The following is a 20209-nucleotide window of genomic DNA, read 5'->3' as shown; positions in this document are numbered from 1 at the left end:
GGACACCATAAAGTCCCCTTCTTCCAGATTCGCTATCACTGCTCTGAGTGACTCCATCTTGAACTTGAATTTTTGTATGTACAGGTTCAAAGATTTCAGATTTAGAATAGGTCTTACCGAGCCGTCCGGCTTCGGTACCACAAATAGTGTGGAATAATACCCCTTTCCCTGTTGTAGGAGGGGTACCTTGACTATCACCTGCTGAGAATACAGCTTGTGAATGGCTTCCAATACCGTCGCCCTGTCTGAGGGAGACGTTGGCAGAGCAGACTTTAGGAACCGGCGAGGGGGAGACTTCTCGAATTCTAACATGTAACCCTGAGATACTATCTGCAGGATCCAGGGGTCCACCTGTGAGTGAGCCCACTGTGCGCTGAAATTCTTGAGTCGACCCCCCACCGCCCCTGAGTCCGCTTGTAAAGCCCCAACGTCATGCTGAGGGCTTTGCAGAAGCCGGGGGGGGCTTCTGCTCCTGGGAAGAAGCTGCTTGGTGCACTCTCTTACCCTTTCCTTTGCCTCGGGGCAAATATGACTGTCCTTTCGCCCGCTTGTTCCTATAGGAACGAAAGGACTGCGGCTGAAAAGACGGTGTCTTTTTCTGTTGGGAGGGGACCTGAGGTAAAAAGGTGGATTTCCCGGCTGTTGCCGTGGCCACCAAATCCGATAGACCGACCCCAAATAATTCCTCCCCCTTATACGGCAATACTTCCATATGCCATTTGGAATCCGCATCACCTGACCATTGTCGCGTCCATAAACTTCTTCTGGCAGATATGGACATCGCACTTACTCTCGATGCCAGAGTGCAAATATCCCTCTGAGCATCTCGCATATAAAGAAAAGCATCCTTTAATTGCTCTAAAGTCAATAAAATACTGTCCCTATCTAGGGTATCAATATTTTCAGTCAGGGAATCCGACCAAACCACCCCAGCACTGCACATCCATGCAGAGGCGATGGCTGGTCGCAGTATAACACCAGTATGAGTGTATATACTTTTCAGGGTAGTTTCCAGCCTCCTATCCGCTGGATCCTTGAGGGCGGCCGTTTCAGGAGACGGTAACGCCACTTGTTTAGATAAGCGTGTGAGCGCCTTATCCACCCTAGGGGGTGTTTCCCAGCGCGCCCTAACCTCTGGCGGGAAAGGATATAATGCCAATAACTTCTTTGAAATTAGCAGTTTTCTATCGGGGTTAACCCACGCTCCATCACACACTTCATTCAATTCGTCTGATTCAGGAAAAACTACAGGTAGTTTTTTCAGACCCCACATAATACCCCTTTTTGTGGTACATGCAGTATCAGAGATATGCAAAGCCTCCTTCATTGCCGTGATCATATAACGTGTGGCCCTACTGGAAAATACGTTTGTTTCTTCACCGTCGACACTAGATTCGGTGTCCGTGTCTGGGTCTGTGTCGACCGACTGAGGTAAAGGGCGTTTTACAGCCCCTGACGGTGTCTGAGACGCCTGGACAGGTACTAACTGGTTTGCCGGCCGTCTCATGTCGTCAACTAATTTTTGTAATGTGCTGACATTATCACGTAATTCCATAAACAAAGCCATCCATTCCGGTGTCGACTCCCTAGGGGGTGACATCACCATTACCGGCAATTGCTCCGCCTCCACACCAACATCGTCCTCATACATGTCGACACACACGTACCGACACACAGCAGACACACAGGGAATGCTCTTATCGAAGACAGGACCCCACTAGCCCTTTGGGGAGACAGAGGGAGAGTTTGCCAGCACACACCCAAGCGCTATAAATATATAGGAACAACCCTATAGAAGTGTTGTCTCCCTTATAGCAGCTTAATATATATCAAAAAACGCCAAAAAAGTGCCCCCCCCTCTCTGTTTTACCCTGTTTCTGTAGTGCAGTGCAGGGGAGAGTCCTGGGAGCCTTCCTCGCAGCGGAGCTGAGCAGGAAAATGGCGCTGTGTGCTGAGGATATAGGCCCCGCCCCCTATTTCGGCGGGCTCTTCTCCGGAGTTTGTGAGACCTGGCAGGGGTTAAATACATCCATATAGCCCCAGGGGCTATATGTGATGTATTTTTTTGCCAGAACAAGGTATTCTCATTGCTGCCCAGGGCGCCCCCTGCAGCGCCCTGCACCCTCCGTGACCATTGGTGTGAAGTGTGTGACAACAATGGCGCACAGCTGCAGTGCTGTGCGCTACCTCATGAAGACTGAAAAGTCTTCTGCCGCCGGTTTCTGGACCTCTTCACTTTTCGGCATCTGCAAGGGGGTCGGCGGCGCGGCTCCGGGACCGGACTCCATGGCTGGGCCTGTGTTCGATCCCTCTGGAGCTAATGGTGTCCAGTAGCCTAAGAAGCCAATCCATCCTGCACGCAGGTGAGTTCACTTCTTCTCCCCTAAGTCCCTCGTTGCAGTGAGCCTGTTGCCAGCAGGACTCACTGTAAAATAAAAAACCTAAAAACTTTTTCTAAGCAGCTCTTTAGGAGAGCCACCTAGATTGCACCCTGCTCGGACGGGCACAAAAACCTAACTGAGGCTTGGAGGAGGGTCATAGGGGGAGGAGCCAGTGCACACCACCTGATCCTAAAGCTTTATTTTTGTGCCCTGTCTCCTGCGGAGCCGCTAATCTCCATGGTCCTGACGGAGTCCCCAGCATCCACTAGGACGTCAGAGAAATTAATAATTGTGATCCTTGTGCATTATACACTGACACTTATAAGCTACTTGCTGCACACAAAGATAAATGGAACAAAAAAATAAGAATTTACTCACCGGTAATTCTATTTCTCGTAGTCCGTAGTGGATGCTGGGAACTCCGAAAGGACCATGGGGAATAGCGGGCTCCGAAGGAGGCTGGGCACTCTAGAAAGATTTAGGACTACCTGGTGTGCACTGGCTCCTCCCACTATGACCCTCCTCCAAGCCTCAGTTAGGACACTGTGCCCGGACGAGCGTACACAATAAGGAAGGATTTTGAATCCCGGGTAAGACTCATACCAGCCACACCAATCACACCGTACAACTCGTGATATGAATCCCAGTTAACAGTATGAAACAACTGAGCCTCTCAACAGATGGCTCAACAATAACCCGATTTAGTTAACAATAACTATGTACAAGTATTGCAGATAAACCGCACTTGGGATGGGCGCCCAGCATCCACTACGGACTACGAGAAATAGAATTACCGGTGAGTAAATTCTTATTTTCTCTAACGTCCTAGATGATGCTGGGAACTCCCTAAGGACCATGGGGATTATACCAAAGCTCCCAAACGGGCGGGAGAGTGCGGATGACTCTGCAGCACCGAATGAGAGAACTCCAGGTCCTCCTCAGCCAGGGTATCAAATTTGTAGAATTTTGCAAACGTGTTTGCCCCTGACCAAGTAGCTGCTCGGCAAAGTTGTAAAGCCGAGACCCCTCGGGCAGCCGCCCAAGATGAGCCCACCTTCCTAGTGGAATGGGCATTTACAGATTTTGGCTGTGGCAGGCCTGCCACAGAATGAGCAAGCTGAATTGTACTACAAATCCAGCGAGCAATAGTCTGCTTAGAAGCAGGAGCACCCAGCTTGTTGGGTGCATACAGGATAAACAGCGAGTCAGATTTTCTGACTCCAGCCGTCCTGGAAACATATATTTTCAGGGCCCTAACAACGTCTAGCAACTTGGAGTCCTCCAAGTCCCTAGTAGCCGCAGGCACCACAATAGGCTGGTTCAGGTGAAACGCTGACACCACCTTTGGGAGAAATTGGGGACGAGTCCTCAATTCTGCCCTATCCATATGGAAAATCAGATAAGGGCTTTTACATGATAAAGCCGCCAATTCTGACACACGCCTGGCTGAAGCCAAAGCCAATAACATGACCACTTTCCACGTGAGATATTTCAGATCCACGGTTTTTAGTGGCTCAAACCAATGTAATTTTAAGAAACTCAACATCACGTTGAGATCCCAAGGTGCCACAGGAGGCACAAATGGGGGCTGAATATGCAGCACTCCTTTCACAAATGTCTGAACTTCAGGTACTGAAGCTAGTTCTTTTTGAAAGAAAAACGACAGAGCCGAGATCTGTACTTTAATGGAGCCTAGTTTTAGGCCCATATTAACTCCTGCTTGCAGGAAATGCAGAAATCGACCTAGTTGAAATTCCTCTGTTGGGGCCTTTTCGGCCTCACACCATGCAACATACTTCCGCCATATGCGGTGATAATGATTTGCTGTAACCTCTTTTCTAGCTTTAATAAGCGTAGGAATGACTTCCTCCGGAATGCCCTTTTCCTTCAGGATCCGGCGTTCAACCGCCATGCCGTCAAACGCAGCCGCGGTAAGTCTTGGAACAGACAGGGCCCCTGCTGTAGCAGGTCTTGTCTGAGCGGCAGAGACCACGGGTCCTCTGAGATCATCTCTTGAAGTTCCGGGTACCACGCTCTTCTTGGCCAATCCGGAACCACGAGAATTGTGTTTACACCTCGCTTTCTTATTATTCTCAATACCTTTGGTATGAGAGGTAGAGGAGGGAACACAAACTGACTGGTACACCCACGGTGTCACTAGAGCGTCCACAGCTATCGCCTGAGGGTCTCTTGACCTGGCGCAATACCTCTCTAGTTTTTTGTTTAGGCGGGACGCCATCATGTCCACCTGTGGACGACCCCACTGATTTACAATCATTTGGAAGACTTCTGGATGAAGTCCCCACTCTCCCGGGTGGAGGTCGTGCCTGCTGAGAAAGTCTGCTTCCCAGTTGTCCACTCCCGGGATGAACACTGCTGACAGTGCTAGTACATGATTTTCCGCCCATCGGAGAATCCTTGTGGCTTCTGCCATTGCCATCCTGCTTCTTGTGCCGCCCTGTCGATTCACATGGGCGACTGCCGTGATGTTGTCTGACTGGATCAGCACCGGCTGGTGTAGGAGCAGGGATTTTGCTTGACTTAGGGCATTGTAAATGGCCCTTAGTTCCAGAATATTTATGTGAAGGGAAGTCTCCTGACTTGACCATAGTCCTTGGAAGTTTCTTCCCTTTGTGACTGCCCCCCAGCCTCGTAGGCTGGCATCCGTGGTCACCAGGACCCAGTCCTGTATGCCGAATCTGCGGCCCTCCAAAAGATGAGCACTCTGCAGCCACCACAGAAGAGACACCCTGGTTCTTGGGGACAGGGTTATCAGGCGATGCATCTGAAGATGCGATCCGGACCACTTGTCCAACAGGTCCCACTGAAAAATCCTGGCATGGAACCTGCCGAATGGAATTGCTTCGTAAGAAGCTACCATCTTTCCCAGGACCCGCGTGCAGTGATGCACCGATACCTGTTTTGGTTTTAGGAGGTCTCTGACTAGAGAAGACAACTTCCTGGCTTTCTCCTCTGGGAGAAACACTTTTTTCTGGACTGTGTCCAGAATCATTCCCAGGAACATTAGACGTGTCGTCGGAACCAGCTGTGACTTTGGGATATTCAGAATCCAGCCGTGCTGGCGCAGCACTTCCTGAGATAGTGCTACTCCCACTAACAACTGTTCCTTGGATCGTGCCTTTATAAGGAGATCGTCCAAGTATGGGATAATTAAAACTCCCTTTTTTCGAAGGAGTATCATCATTTCCGCCATAACCTTGGTAAATACCCTCGGTGCCGTGGAGAGTCCAAACGGCAGCGTCTGGAATTGGTAATGGCAATCCTGTACCACAAATCTGAAGTACTCCTGGTGAGGATGGTAAATGGGGACATGCAGGTAAGCATCCTTGATGTCCAGGGATACCATGTAATCCCCCTCCTCCAGGCTTGCAATAACCGCCCTGAGCGATTCCATCTTGAACTTGAATTTTTTTATGTATATGTTCAAGGATTTCAAATTTAAAATGGGTCTCACCGAACCATCCGGTTTCGGCACCACAAATAGTGTGGAATAGTAACCCCGGCCTTGTTGAAGTAGGGGTACCTTGATTATCACCTGCTGGGAATACAGCTTGTGAATCGCTGCTAGCACCGCCTCCCTGTCTGAGGGAGCAATCGGCAAGGCAGATTTTAGGAACCGGTGGGGTGGAGCCGCCTCGAATTCTAGCTTGTACCCCTGAGATACTATTTGAAGGATCCAGGGATCCACCTGTGAGCGAGCCCTCTGATCGCTGAAATTCTTGAGGCGGGCCCCCACCGTACCTGGCTCCGCCTGTGGAGCCCCACCGTCATGCGGCGGACTTGGAAGAGGAAGCGGGGGAGGACTTTTGCTCCTGGGAACCTGCTGTTTGTTGCAGCCTTTTTCCCCTACCTCTGCCTCTAGAGAGAAAAGACCCTCCTTTTCCCCGCTTGTTTTTCTGGGTCCGAAAGGACTGAACCTGATAAAATGGCGCCTTCTTAGGCTGTGAGAGGACATGGGGTAAAAATGCTGACTTCCCAGACGTTGCTGTGGAAACTAGGTCGGAGAGACCATCCCCAAATAATTCCTCCCCCTTATAAGGCAAAACTTCCATGTGCCTTTTGGAATCTGCATCTCCAGTCCACTGGCGAGTCCATAAGCATCTCCTAGCAGAGATGGACAATGCACTTATTTTAGATGCCAGCCGGCAGACTTCCCTCTGTGCATCTCTCATATATAAGACTGAGTCTTTGATATGGTCAATTGTTAGCAGAATCGTGTCTCTGTCTAGTGTGTCAATATTTTCTGACAGTTTATCCGACCACGCAGCGGCAGCACTGCACATCCATGCTGACGCAATAGCTGGTCTAAGTATAATGCCTGAGTGTGTATATACAGACTTCAGGATCGCCTCCTGCTTTCTATCAGCAGGTTCCTTAAGGGCGGCCGTATCCTGAGACGGTAGTGCCACCTTTTTAGACAAACGTGTGAGCGCTTTATCCACTCTAGGAGGTGTTTCCCAACGTAACCTATCCTCTGGCGGGAAAGGGAACGCCATTAGTACCTTCTTAGGAATTACCAATTTCTTATCAGGGGAAGCCCACGCTTCTTCACACACTTCATTTAATTCATCTGACGGGGGGAAAACTACAGGTAGTTTTTTCTCCCCAAACATAATACCCTTTTTTGTGGTACCTGGATGTAAATTGTCGTCAAATTTCTTATGTAATGAGTCTATACGTGCACTCATTTCCTTCCATAAGCACATCCACTCAGGTGTCTGCGCCCCAGGGGGTGACATCCCTTCTAAAGGCATCTGCTCCGCCTCCACCTCATTATCCTCATCAAACATGTCGACACAGTCGTACCGACACACTCCACACACACACAGGGAATGCTCAATATAGAGGACAGGACCCACAAAAGCCCTTTGGGGGGACAGAGTGAGAGTATGCCAGCACACACCAGAGCGCTATATAAGGCAGGGACTAACTGAGTTATGTCCCTTATAGCTGCTTTTTAATATAAACAATATACTGCGCCAAATTAAATGCCCCCCCTCTCTCTTTTTTACCCTTTTCTGTAGAGTAGTCTGCAGGGGAGAGCCAGGGAGCTTCCTTCCAGCGGAACTGTGAGGGAAAAATGGCGCCCAGTGTGCTGAGGGAGATAGCTCCGCCCCTTTTCCGCGGCCTATTCTCCCGCTTTTTTATGGCATCTGGCAGGGGTATTTACCTCATATATAGCCCCTGGGGCTATATATTGAGGTATTTTTGCCAGCCAAGGTGTTTTTATTGCTGCCTCAGGGCGCCCCCCCCCCAGCGCCCTGCACCCTCAGTGACCGGAGTGTGAAGTGTGAGAGGAGCAATGGCGCACAGCTGCAGTGCTGTGCGCTACCTTGGTGAAGACTGATGTCTTCATGCCGCCGATTTTCCGGACCATCTTCTTGCTTCTGGCTCTGTAAGGGGGACGGCGGCGCGGCTCCGGGACCGAACATCAAGGCTGGGCCTGCGGTCGATCCCTCTGGAGCTAATGGTGTCCAGTAGCCTAAGAAGCCCAATCCGGCTGCAAGCAGGCGAGTTCGCTTCTTCTCCCCTTAGTCCCTCGCTGCAGTGAGCCTGTTGCCAGCAGGTCTCACTGAAAATAATAAACCTAAGACTATCTTTCTTCTAAGAGCTCAGGAGAGCCCCTAATGTGCATCCAACCTCGGCCGGGCACAAAATCTAACTGAGGCTTGGAGGAGGGTCATAGTGGGAGGAGCCAGTGCACACCAGGTAGTCCTAAATCTTTCTAGAGTGCCCAGCCTCCTTCGGAGCCCGCTATTCCCCATGGTCCTTTCGGAGTTCCCAGCATCCACTAGGACGTTAGAGAAATACCTGATAGACCTGGCTACATTGATCTCATATAAATAAATATGTGTATAATGATCACATTTAAGCAATTGTACAACAGATGTGGGTATACCCACATTGTATATGAGGCTATATCCAAGTATACTGATCACACATAAATGAAAAGTGTGTCAGATATAGGTATATGAGTGTGATTGTGCAGGTTGCATTCACCGAGCGGGTGCAGGCTTACGAGACTCCAAGTGTGACAGTCAGAAAGAATGATAGAAATGTCATGTCCTGGGAGCAGTAGGTGCCAGCGGGTCCTTCCTTGCGTGGAAAACGTGTTTCGCCCGTACGGGCTTGTTCACTTCCGGGATCTGAAATCTAGATCACGGTAAGAGGTTTAAAAATGGTGAAAATTAGATGGCAGCCAATCAGGGCTTAGTGATGTAAGACGGGACGCGGGGGGCGGGAGTGGAGAGACTCCCGTCCTGGTTCGTTTGTCTAGGGGGTTGGGGGGGGTTTTGGGGATGGGTTTAGGGAGGAGGAAAAGGTAAATTGGAGGATATTGAAGGTTTTCAAAGTTTACTTAAAGGAAAACGCCATAATTTATGTTCTCATTCAGGCCAAATGGTCTGAGACTCCCGAGGCGGAAGATCCATTCACTCTCTTTCTTGTAGAGTTCTTTAGTGATATCTCCTCCTCGTATGCCCAGATGAATGCGGTCTAGACCAAACACCTTCAATTCCTTGGTAGAGCCTTTGTGCTGGTAATGGAAATGCCTGGCAACGGTCGTGAGTTGTTTCATACGTGCAAGATCTTTACACCCGCATCAATGGATAATATTTACAACACAACTCCACTTTAAACACAAACTTAACCACTGATAACTGCTATTCCCTTTAGTGATTCCTTTTAGCGATTTCCATAACGGTCCGCCCCCCCCACTAAACCCCCCCCCCCCCCCCTTTTCCTTTGGCCAGTAAGATCCCCTTCAGACAATAGTTACAACGAATATCTGTAATGAAAAACCCTTCAAGATTACCGCTTGCCCTGTCCAATAAGATAACACTTAGGACTGGCAACATATCCCTTCTTCAACATGGCGTTTTTAAAACTCTTATAACAAGGACCAGTATCCCCTTCTCACAAGGTCTCTGTCCTCATCCCTGAAAGGACCCACGCATGACGTGCGACGCCTCTGATCAGGAGCGATTTTGCCCCCGCCCTTGTCACGTCTATCTATCCAATAGCAGCCGCCGCTAGCGGACAAGACGCGCTGGCAGACAAACGAACCAGGACGGGAGTCTCTCCACTCCCGCCCCCCCGCGTCCCGTCTTACATCACTAAGCCCTGATTGGCTGCCATCTAATTTTCACCATTTTTAAACCTCTTACCGTGATCTAGATTTCAGATCCCGGAAGTGAACAAGCCCGTACGGGCGAAACACGTTTTCCACGCAAGGAAGGACCCGCTGGCACCTACTGCTCCCAGGACATGACATTTCTATCATTCTTTCTGACTGTCACACTTGGAGTCTCGTAAGCCTGCACCCGCTCGGTGAATGCAACCTGCACAATCACACTCATAATCCTATATCTGACACACTTTTCATTTATGTGTGATCAGTATACTTGGATATAGCCTCATATACAATGTGGGTATACCCACATCTGTTGTACTATTGCTTAAATGTGATAATTATACACATATTTATTTATATGAGATCAATGTAGCCAGGACTATCATGTATTTTTTGTTCCATTTATCTTTGTGTGCAGCAAGTAGCTTATAAGTGTCACAGTGTATAATGCACAAGGATCACAATTATTAATGGAGTGTCCAGATTAACAGTTTATTCGATAAGGGATACTATAGTTACTTAACTCTGCCATAAGTCCTGGCAATAGAACGGTGTCCAATTCATGTATGATTTCTGGTTATATGGACTTGATGTCTCCACTTAGGAGAATATATGTCCAAACTCATATATGACCTATAAATCTGTGACGCTTGAGTTTTCCTTGGAGCTCTTTACTCCTACCAAACTTCTTATTTAAATGTAAAATAATATTAAAAATAATAAAAAAATAAATAAGATTACTATTCTTTATACATTTTCCTACTTACTATCTTTCTGTGGACTCTCATCCACGATCCAGGACGCACGACGCCACGGCGGTGGTAGTCGTTGTGCCTTGCCTAACGGGAAAGCAGATCCACACCTTATACTCTATCTTCTTTCAAACCACACTCTTTACTGTGCTTATATAGGTGCACTCTCATTGGTATATAGTTCCTCTACTATCATACCACGCTGCTAATGCCCGATCTCGTCCGATCTTGGAAGCTAAACAGCGTTGGGCTGGGTCAGTACCTGGAGAGGAGACTTCCTGGGAATACCCGGTGTTGTAGAGTAGGAACTACTCCTTTTATTTAAAAGGCGAACACCAACAGCAGTATCACCACTAATATCTTTTTTCCTCCCTTTTGCTCTGTTATATAACAGTTCAGCGTCAGACTAACTACAGTAACAGATATCTAAAATACGTGTGTAATCCGAGCAACTGGTCGCCAGCCAAGTGTACAACATAGATCCAACCATACTGGTTCTTTGAAGATACACCTATCACACACTTTGTTCCTTCCTTGGTCCCATCAATACAGAATTTCTGTACTGGTCAGGGGAGACGGCTGTTAGACAATCCAGTGTCTACAACCTCTCCAAAAAAAGACCAGAACATTTTTAAAAAGAATTGACACTTTTTTTGATATATTCTTCATTCTCTTTCTTACTTCACATTTGGATCATAGATGGGTAACGGTTTTAATTTTGAATAATAAATGGATGTTTTAAATATCTTCCTGACACATTTGAAGAATTTTCTTCTTTGTATAAGAGTGCGCCCACACAAGAGCTTTCTTTCTCTCCTGTTGTTAGTACTTGTACTTTCTGGCTCTGGGCGCACCACCAACTAGGACTATAATTGAAAAGATATAAATTTTATTTCCACAATTGTCCACTTTTGGTTTTTTACACACAAACCATAATCTACCTTGGACCAGTGCCCGGTCGTTCTTTGTTTTTTTGCAATGTCTAATTAACCACAGGCATCAAAATAGGCTGGTTTCTGCGAAACACAGAAACCACTCTTGGCAGAACTATTATCAGAGTTCTCAATTCCGCTCTATCCACATGGAAGATCAAACAGGGGCTCTTGTGAGACAAAGCCGCTACTTCCGACACCCGCCTTGCGGACGCCAAATCCAATAGCATGACCACTCTCCAAGAGAGAAATTTTACCACAACCTTTCATAAAGGCTCCAATCAGTGTGACACAAGAAATGCAACACCACGTCAAAGTCACACAGTGCCTATAGGGGCACAAATGGAGGTTGGATGTGCAGTACTCCTTTCACGAAAGTCTGAACTTCCGGAAAGGTGGCCAATTTTTATTATTTTATTTTTGAAAGAAAATTTTTAAAGCCAAAACTACACTGAAATGGAGCCTAACTTTAGTCCTACATCCACACCTCCTTGCAAAGAATGGAGAAGAACGACCCAGCTAAAAGTCTTCCTTAGGAGCCTTCTTGGATTCACACCAAGACACATATTTACGCCAAATACGGTGGTAAGGCTTTGCCGTTACTTCTTTTCTAGCCTGAAGAAGTGTGGAAATGACTTCACTGAGGATACCCTTTCGGGCTAGGATATGGCGTTCAACCGCCACGCCGTCAAACGCAGCCACGGTAAGTCTTGATACACGCCCTGATCTTGCTGCAACAGTTCCTCACGTAGAGGAAGAGGCCAGGGATCTTCTATGAGTAAATCTTGAAGAACTGGATACCAAGCCCTCCTTGGCTAGACCGGAACAATGAGGATCGCCTGAACCTTTGTTCTTCTTACGTTTAACACCCTCAGAAGAGTGAAAGCGGAGGGGACACATAGACCGACTGAAAACACCCAAGGTGTCACGAGGGCGTCCACTGCTATAGCTTGTGTCCCTTGACCTGGAACAATATCCCTGAGGTCTCTCGTTGAGGCGAGACGCCAACATGTCTAATTGAGGCACTCCTCAAAGACTTGTCACTTCTGTGAAAACTTCTCGATGACGACTGTATTTCTCCCGGATGGAGATCGCGTCTGCAGAGTTAATCTATTTCTCCGTCGTTTACATCCGGAACGAAGACTGCTAATATAGCGTTTACCAGTCTTTCGACCCAGCAAAAAACTTTTGCGGCTTCTGCCATTGCTGCTTTGCTCCGTGTTCCACCCTAGCTGCTTACTTACGCCACTGCTGTCAGGTCGTCCAACAGAATTAACACGGCAGATCACGAAGAATATGTTAGTTGAAAATAGCTCTTAATTCAAGAAAGCATATTGCAGACAAGCTTCCCAGCTTGACCTTTTCCTCTGGAAATACTTCCTTTGCAAGGACTGCTGCCCAGCCTCGGAGATCTGCATGTATGGACACCAGGATCTAATCCTGGATCGCGAACCTTCGTCCATCTAGGAGGTGAGAACTAAGCAGACACCACAGAAGCGATATTCTGGCCATTAGGATTATATTCCGGTGCATGTGCAGATGAGACCCGGACCACATTTCCAACTGATCCCGTGAAAACCACTCTGGCATTTGACCTGCTCACCGAAAAGGCTTCTTAGGCCGCACCCATCTTCTTCATCAACGGAACATATTGATGGATTGTCACTGCAAATCTGATCCGACTCTGGATCCTCAGACCTCTTTCCACAGGAAAACCCCGAACCTCAACCGTTCAGTATCTTCTCCGATACCCACCTCCGACATCTGCGTCGTTGGGAACAACAGCCATTCCCTGTGTTGAAGAATAGTCAGAGAGAAACAACGATTTTCAGCACTTCTTTCTGTACCTCGCCAGAATCAGGACAGCGTTTCAGTACAGAATAACAATGGCTCTTACTATTGAAAGAAAACAATCATACTGCCATCAGTCCGGTGAAATGGCAAAGACAATCCTGGATATCCACCCAGGTAAGCTGAATGCGAGAGAAAATAAGATTTTAAACCTACCGGTAAATCTTTTTCTCCTAGTCCGTAGAGGATGCTGGGGACTCCGTAAGGACCATGGGGTATAGACGGGCTCCGCAGGAGACATGGGCACTATAAAGAACTTTAGAATGGGTGTTCACTGGCTCCTCCCTCTATGCCCCTCCTCCAGACCTCAGTTAAAGAAACTGTGCCCAGAGGAGATGGACAATACGAGGAAAGGATTTTGTTAATCTAAGGGCAAGATTAATACCAGCCCACACCATGCACACCGTATAATCTGGACTATACGCAACCAGTTAACAGTATGAACATAACAGTATCAGCTAAAGACTGATCTCAACTGTAGCATAACCCTTATGTAAGCAACTACTATATACAAGCCTTGCAGATTTTGTCCGCACTGGGACGGGCGCCCAGCATCCTCTACGGACTAGGAGAAAAAGATTTACGGGTAGGTTTAAAATCTTATTTTCTCTTACGTCCTAGAGGATGCTGTGGACTCCGTAAGGACCATGGGGTTTAAACCAAAGCTCCAGACCGGGTGGGAGAGTGCGGACGACTCTGCAGCACCGACTGAGCAAACGCAAGGGCCTCATCAGCCAGGGTATCAAACTTATAGAACTTTGCAAAAGTGTTTGAACCTGACCAGGTAGCTGCTCGGCAAAGCTGTAAAGCCGAGACGCGTAGGGCAGCCACCCAAGAAGAGGCCACCTTCCTAGTGAAATGGGCCTTTACCGAATTTGGTAACGGCAATCCTGCCGTAGAATGAGCCTGCTGAATCGTGTTACAGATCCAGCGAGCAATAGTCTGCTTCGAAGCAGGAGCGCCAACTTTGTTGGCTGCATACAGGACAAACAGTGCTTCTGTTTTCCTAACCCGAGCCGTCCTGGCTACATAGATTTTTAATGCCCTGACTACATCCAGGGACTTGGAATCCTCCAAGTCACCCGTAGCCACAGGCACCACAATAGGTTCATATGAAACGATGACACCACCTTAGGCAAAAATTGAGGACGAGTCCTCAACTCTGCTCTATCCACATGGAAAGTCTAATAGGGGCTCTTGTGAGACAAGGCCGCCAATTCGGACACCCGCCTTGCAGATGCCAAGGCCAACAACATGACCACCTTCCAAGTGAGAAATTTCAATTCAACTGTTTGAAGAGGTTAAAACCAGTGAGACTTCAGGAACCGTAACACCACGGTAAGGTCCCAAGGTGCCACTGGGGGCACAAAAGGAGGCTGGATGTGCAGCACTCCCTTTACAAAAGTCTGGACTTCTGGGAGAGAAGCCAATTCCTTCTGAAAGAAAATAGACAGGGCCGAAATCTGTACCTTAATGGAGCCTAACTTCAGGCCCATATCAACACCTGTCTGTAGAAAGTGGAGAAAACGGCCCAGATGGAAATCTTCAGTAGGACCATTCTTGGCTTCACTCCAAGAAACATACTTCCTCCAGATACGGTGATAATGTTTTGCCGTCACCTCCTTCCTAGCCTTTATCAGAGTAGGGATGACTTCCTCCGGTATACCTTTCCCAGCTAGGATTCGGTGTTCAACCGCCATGCCGTCAAACGTAACCGCGGTAAGTCTTGGAACACGCAGGGTCCCTGTTGTAACAGGTCCTCCCTGAGAGGAAGAGGCCATGGATCTTCTGTGAGCATCTCCTGAAGATCTGAATACCAGGCCCTTCGAGGCCAATCTGGTACAATGAGGATTGTTTTCACTATTTTTGTCTAATGATTCTCAATATTTTTGAGATGAGAGGCAGAGGGGGGAAACACATAGACCGACTGAAACACCCAAGGTGTCACCAGGGCGTCCACCGCTACTGCCTGATGGTCTCTTGACCTGGCACAATACCTCCGAAGCTTCTTGTTGAGGCGTGACGCCATCATGTCTATGTGAGGAATTCCCCAAAGACTTGTTATCTCTGTAAAAACTTCTTGATGAAGTCCCCACTCTCCTGGATGGAGATCGTGTCTGCTGAGGAAGTCTGCTTCCCAGTTGTCCACTCCCGGAATGACAGAGAGCTTACGTGATTTTCCGCCCAGCGAAGAATCCTGGTGGCTTCCGCCATTGCCACTCTGCTCCTTGTTCCCCATTGGCGGCTTACATGAGCCACGGCTGTAACGTTGTCAGATTGAATCAGAACCGGTAGTTCGCGAAGAAGAATCTCCGTTTGTCGTAGGCCGTTGTATATGGCCCTCAATTCCAGTACGTTGATGTGTAGACAAGCCTTCTGGCTTGACCATAGCCCCTGAAAATGTCTTCCTTGTGTGACTGCTCCCCATCCTCGGAGGCTCACGTCCGTGGTCACCAGAACCCAGACTTGAATGCCGAACCTGCGACCCTCTAGAAGGTGAGCACTTTGCAGCCACCACAGGAGAGACACCCTGGCCCTGGGGGACAGGCTTATCTTCTGATGTATTAGTAGATGGGACCCGGACCACTTGTCCAGGAGGTCCCACTGAAACGTCCTTGCATGACTCGTAGGCTGCCACCATTTTCCCCAGAACTCGAGTGCTTTGATGAACAGACACACTTTTTGGTTTCAGCAAGTCTCTGACCATGTTCTGGAGTTGGGCTTTTTCCATCGGGAGAAAAACCCTATTCTGTTCCGTGTCCAGAATCATGCCTAGGAATGATAGTCGAGTCGTTGGAATCAATTGTGACTTTGGCAGATTGAGAATCCAACCATGTTGTTGTAGCACTCTTAGGGAGAGTGACACGCTCTTCTGCAATTGATCTGCTTTTATCAGGAGATCGTCCAAGTATGGGATAATTGTGACTCCCTGCCTGCGCAGGAGCACCATCATCTCCGCCATCACCTTGGTGAAAATCCTCGGGGCCATGGAAAGCCCAAACGGCAACATCTGAAACTGGTAATGACAGTCCTGTACAGCGAATCTCAGGTACGCCTGATGAGGACATATGGGGACATGAAGGTATGTATCCTTTATGTCGAGTGACACCATAAAATCCCCCCCTTCCAGACTGGAGATCACAGCCCGGAGCGATTCCATCTTGAATTTGAACTTTTTCAAGTACAGGTTTAGGGATTTTAGATTTAAAATGGGTCTGACCGAGCCATCCGGCTTCGGGACCACGAACAGGGTCGAACAGTACCCTTTCCCCTGTTGGACTAGGGGAACCTTGACAATCACTTGCTGTTGACACAGCTTTTGAATTGCAGCTAACACTACTTCCCTCTCTGGGGAAGAAGCTGGCAAGGCCGACTTGAAAAGTCGGCGAGGGGGCACCTCTTCGAATTCCAGTTTGTAGCCTTGGGATACAATATCCATCGCCCAAGGATCCACGTCTGACAGAACCAAGATCTGGCTGAAGAGTCGAAGACGTGCCCCCACCGGTACGGACTCCCTCAGTGGAGCCCCAGCGTCATGCGGTGGATTTAGTAGAAGCCGGGGAGGACTTCTGCTCCTGGGAACTAGCCGAAGCAGGTGTTCTCTTCCCTCTACCCTTACCTCCGGCGAGGAAGGATGAGCCCCGACCTCTTCTGGACTTATGCGACCGAAAGGACTGCATCTGATATTGTGGAGTTTTCTTTTGCTGTGGGGGAACAAAAGGCAAAAAAGTAGATTTACCCGGCAACCAGGACCGCGAGACCTTCCCCAAATAAAACTTCACCCTTGTAAGGTAAAACCTCCATATGCTTCTTTGAATCGGCATCACCCGTCCATTGGCGGGTCCACAGGGCTCGCCTAGCAGAAATCGCAATGGCGTTGGCTCTCGAACCTAGCAGCCCAACGTCTCTGAGCGTCTCTCATATATTAGACTGCGTCTTTAATGTGGCCTAAGGTCAATAAAATGGTATCCCTGTCTAGGGTATCAAGGTCAGCTGACAAAGTATCTGTCTAAGCTGCAACTGCGCTACATACCCATGCCGATGCTATTGCCGGTCTGAGTAAAGCACCCGTATGCGTATAAATAGATTTTAAGGTAGTTTCCTGTCTGCGATCAGCAGGATCCTTGAGGGCTGACATGTCTGGAGACAGTAGCGCCACCTTCTTAGACATACGCGTTAAAGCCTTGTCCACCCTGGGTGAGGATTCCCAGCGTACCCTGTCCTGTGCTGGGAAAGGATACGCCATAAGAATTCTCTTGGGAATCTGCAGTTTTTTGTCTGGAGTTTCCCAAGCTTTTCCAAATAACTCATTCAGCTCATGAGATGGGGGAAAGGTTACCTCAGGTTTCTTTTCCTTAAACATGCGCACCCTCGTGTCAGGGACAGAAGGGTCATCTGTGATATGCAAAACATCTTTTATTGCAAAAATCATATAATGAATACTTTTGGCCACCCTTGGGTGTAACATCGCATCATCGTAGTCGACACTGGAGTCAGAATCCGTGTCGGTATCAGTGTCTGCTATTTGGGATAGGGGACATTTTTGAGACCCTGAAGGGCCCTGTGACACAGTCCAATCCGTGGATGGACTCCCTGCCTTCTCCCTGGACTCTGCTTTGTTCATTCTCTTATGTAATAAGTTCACATTTGCATTTAAAACATTCCACATGTCCCCCCAATCATGAGTCAGCGTTGCCGACGGAGACACCACAATCTGCTCCACCTCCTCCTTAGATGAGTCTTCCGCTTCAGACATGCCAACACACGCGTACCGACACCCCCACACACACACAGGGATATATCTATAAGGAGACAGTTCCCCACCAAGGCCCTTAGGAGAGACAGAGAGAGTATGCCAGCACACCCCCAGCGCCAACTGACACTGGAAACAGAATTCCCAGATAATAGCGCTTTTAATAAGATTTTACTTTAAGAAAGTATTTAGATTCTGGTGTGCTCTGGCTCCTCCCTCTAGGTCCCTCCTCCAGATCTCAGTTAGAGAAACTGTGCCCGGAAGAGCTGACAGTACAAGGAAAGGATTTTGGAAATCCAGGGCAAGACTCATACCAGCCACACCAATCACACCGTATAACTTGTGATAAACTAACCCAGTCAACAGTATGAACAACAACAGAGCATCAGTTCAACCCTGATGCAACAATAACATAGCCCTTATTGCAGCAATAACTATATACAAGTATTGCAGAAAAAGTCAGCACTTGGGACGGGCGCCCAGCATTCACTACGGACTACGAGAAATAGATTTACCGGTAAGTAAAATCTTATTTTCTCTAACGTCCTAGTGGATGCTGGGGACTCCGTAAGGACCATGGGGATTATACCAAAGCTCCCAAACGGGCGGGAGAGTGCGGATGACTCTGCAGCACCGATTGAGCAAACAATAGGTCCTCCTCAGCCAGGGTATCAAACTTGTAAAACTTTGCAAAAGTGTTTGAACCTGACCAAGTAGCAGCTCGGCATAGTTGTAATGCCGAGACCCCCTCGGGCAGCCGCCCAAGATCCCACCTTCCTAGTGGAATGGGCTTAACTGATTTTGGCAGCGGCAATCCAGCCGCAGAATGAGCCTGCTGAATCGTGTTACAGATCCAGCGAGCGATAGTTTGCTTTGAAGCAGGAGCACCCAGCTTATTGGATGCATACAGGAGAAACAGTGACCCCGTTTTCCTGACTCTAGCCGTTCTGGCTACATAAACCTTCAAAGCCCTGACCACATCCAGTAACTCGGAATCCTCCAAATCACGAGTAGCCACAGGCACCACAATAGGTTGGTTCGTATGAAAAGATGACACTTTTGACAGAAATTGTGAACGGGTCCGCAATTCTGCTCTATCCATATGGAAAACCAGATAGGGGCTTTTATGTGACAAAACCGCTAATTCTGACACACGCCTAGCCGAAGCCAAGGCTAATAGCATGACCACTTTCCACGTGAGATATTTTAACTCCACCATTTTAAGTGGTTCAAACCAGGAAACTTAACACCACGTTAAGATCCCAAGGTGCCACTGGAGGCACAAAAGGAGGCTGAATATGCAGCACTCCCTTACAAACGTCTGAACTTCTGGTAGAGAAGCCAACTCTTTTCTAAAGAAAATGGATAGGGCCGAAATCTGGACCTTAATGGAACACAATTTTAGGCCCAAATTCACTCATGACTGTAGGAAGTGAAGGAAACGGCCCAGCTGGAATTCCTCTGTAGTAGCATTCCTGGCCTCACACCAAGAAACATTTTCGCCATATACGGTGATAATGTTTAGCTGTCACGTCCTTCCTAGCCTTTATCCGTGTAGGAATGACCTCATCCGGAATGCCCTTTTCTGCTAGGATCCGGCGTTCAACCGCCATGCCGTCAAACGCAGCCGCGGTAAGTCTTGGAACAGACAGGGCCCCTGTTGCAACAGCATCTGTCTTGGAGGAAGAGGCCACGGGTCCTCTGTGAGCATTTCTTGCAGATCTGGATACCAGGTCCTTCGTGGCCAATCTGGAACAAAGAGGATTGTTCTCACTCCTCTTTTTCTTATTATCCTCAGCACCTTGGGTATGAGAGGAAGAGGAGGAAATAAATAGACCGACTGGAACACCCACGGTGTCACCAGTGCGTCCACAGCTATCGCCTGAGGGTCTCATGACCTGGCGCAATACCTTGTAGCTTTTTGTTGAGGCGGGATGCCATCATATCCACCTATGGCAGTTCCCACCGACTTGTAATCTGCGTGAAGACTTCTTGATGAAGTCCCCACTCTGCCGGGTGGAGGTCGTGCCTGCTGAGGAAGTCTGCTTCCCAGTTGTCCACTCCCGGGATGAACACTGCTGACAGTGCGCTTACGTGATTCTCCACCCAGCGAAGAATTCAGATGGCTTCTGACTGAATCAGAACCGGTTGGTTGAGAAGCAGGGTCTCCGCTTGACGTAGGGCGTTGTATACGGCCCTTAGATCCAGGATGTTGATATGAAGGCAAGTCTCCTGACTTACCCACAGAGCTTGGAACATTTTTCCCTGTGTGACTGCTCCCGACCCTCGGAGGCTTGCATCCGTGGTCACCAGGATCCAGTCCTGAATGCCGAATCTGCGGCCCTCGAGAAGATGAGCACTCTGCAGCCACCACAGGAGAGAGACAC

The 20209-nt window shown here is 48.4% G+C and overlaps 1 protein-coding gene and 1 pseudogene across 15 annotated transcripts in view; one reads left to right on the top strand and one right to left on the bottom strand.

Moving 5' to 3' along the window:
* TSPOAP1 (TSPO associated protein 1) overlaps positions 1-20209 on the bottom strand; it is a 941658-nt gene that overhangs the window by 701821 nt on the left and 219628 nt on the right. The gene's annotated exons all lie outside the window — the stretch shown is intronic.
* LOC135052315 (5S ribosomal RNA) lies at positions 10471-10589 on the top strand (annotated as a pseudogene).

This window comes from Pseudophryne corroboree, chromosome 2 (genome assembly GCF_028390025.1).
Source record: "Pseudophryne corroboree isolate aPseCor3 chromosome 2, aPseCor3.hap2, whole genome shotgun sequence".
Classification (NCBI taxonomy): Eukaryota; Metazoa; Chordata; class Amphibia; order Anura; family Myobatrachidae; genus Pseudophryne; species Pseudophryne corroboree.
The sequence above is the reverse complement of the archived record's forward strand: the minus strand, read 5'-3'. Positions and strand labels throughout refer to the sequence as shown.